We start from the raw sequence: 1,953 nt of genomic DNA, 5'->3' as shown, positions 1-1,953 counted from the left end.
ACCCCTTTAAAAACCTGAGCCCCCGCTGCTGAGCACGACTTCCCTGACCTGTTGGCCTGGGTCACGGAACCTCGTCCGGGCGCACCCCTCCCCCCAATAAAGCTATTTCTGTTTCTGCTCTCCTCTGTCTTGCCAGCTATGTCTGTCTGTCTCCCTGTACCTCAGTTTCACCTTTGCATCTGGAGCTCGAAACCCGGGAGAGGCAGGGACACGGGCTCCGCACTGTCCCCGCCCTGCTTCAGCTGGGATGCATAGCCCACCCCTCCTCTCCTCTTGAACCTCTAGAGCCTGTCTGAATGAGCGACTTCTGGTCAGTATCTCTCTGTGTATGTTTGTTCTGTCTCGTTTCTCTTGTCACTCTGGACACCGAGGACCAGCAAACTCATACGGGAACATAGGGTCCGTGGGAGGCTAACTAGCTGAAAGCCCTGAAAAGCAAGTGCACTAGGGAGCTCAACATGGCACCGCTGCAGGGGTTTATTCTGCAACCCTCGTACCAAGAGGAGCTGGAAATAACTGCCTTTCCTGAAGGGGTGCAATGATAAGGCCAGTTTCTCGTGTCCATCTTTTCTCTGTGTTTACCTTCTCTCATGTGGCCCCCGGCCTTTTGTCTGTGTGCTTACCTCCTGGGATTCCTGCTGATAACAGGACTCCTAGCACTAGGCCGAGCAGTCACGGCACCTTCTGCCTGGACTGGAACGCAGAGGGTGTGTCTAAGCCCTTTCTACCTGTTTGTGTGGTTTGCGTTTGCGGCTCTGCAGTGCTTTCTCTAAAAATTTCTGCTTCCCCTTCCTCTCACCCTGAACAAAGGCCTCTGACCAACCTCCATTTTACCGGCTATAAAGCCAGCCCCCCTCCCCCTCCTCATCTTCCATCGTGTCTCTCTCTGATCCGAGGTCCCTGTCTGCCTGTTAAAGCCACAGTCTAGGACTCTCCCCTATGTCCCTAACTGGGTCCCTAACTCCGATCAGGACTCCCTCAAAGTTATTGGACCACTTTCTGACTGATGGGTGCAAGCGGGGACCGGGGGACACGCTTATCCTCTGTCCGTACCCCCTGCAGTTTGAGACACAATGGGAAGTCCTCTGTCCCAGCCCCCTAAGGACAGTCCTTTGTGGTGCTTACTAACCAACCTTACTGAATTGGGTTTGGCTCCTGATCTCTGGCCCTAAATGCCTGGTCTTTTTCTGTACCAAGTTTGGCCTCAATACCAATTGGACAATGAGTTGAGCTAGCCAGAAAATAGCACTTTCGATTTTAATATTCCCCGCAACCTCAACCATTTTTGTCAACAAACTCACAAATAATCAGAAGTCCCTTATGGTCAGATTTTTTTCTTTCTTCGCTCCCGTCCCTCTCTACTACCTGTCACCCTGTTCAAGTTCTCTTACCCAAACACTCTCTTAATCAGGCCCGGACAGTACTCCCCTTCCATCCCCTTCCAACCCCCCTGACTCCTTGTCTGCACCCCCAGTAAGGCCTCCTCCATATTCTGGGTACCCTTCACCATCACCTCCTCCGCTACCCGCTCAACTCCCAGAGGCTGCGGCACTCTGCCTCAGACACCCACCCCCTCCCAGAGCCAGACCCCTCACACTCCCTGGAGTCTCTCTCTCCCTCCCCTTCCCGGCTCCCTTCCTACTCAGCCTTCTCTGAGCCAACACCCGCAGTGGGGTGCAAATCCGTGGTTGCCCCCCTGAGACCAGCAGGAGGGAGGGGTCAGAAAGCTCCAGGAAGTAACTTTAATTTCCCACTGCACTTTTGATTTCAATATCCTCTGAAATCTCGACAATTTCTGCCAGTAAACTCACAACTAGTCTGACTTCTGTACATCCAGGCCGCCTTTTCTCTGTGCTCCCGTCCCTTTCTCTGTATTTCCTGCTCCCCTCCCCAAGTCCTCCTGACTGAAGAAAATTCCTCCTCTTCTCCTGCTTCTGCACCTCCTCTGGTGTC

The sequence above is a fragment of the Echinops telfairi genome, unplaced genomic scaffold (assembly GCF_000313985.2).
Source record: "Echinops telfairi isolate 266 unplaced genomic scaffold, ASM31398v2 ScPeMD7_7417;HRSCAF=8455, whole genome shotgun sequence".
NCBI lineage: Eukaryota > Metazoa > Chordata > Mammalia > Afrosoricida > Tenrecidae > Echinops > Echinops telfairi.
This window is presented reverse-complemented; position numbering follows the sequence as displayed.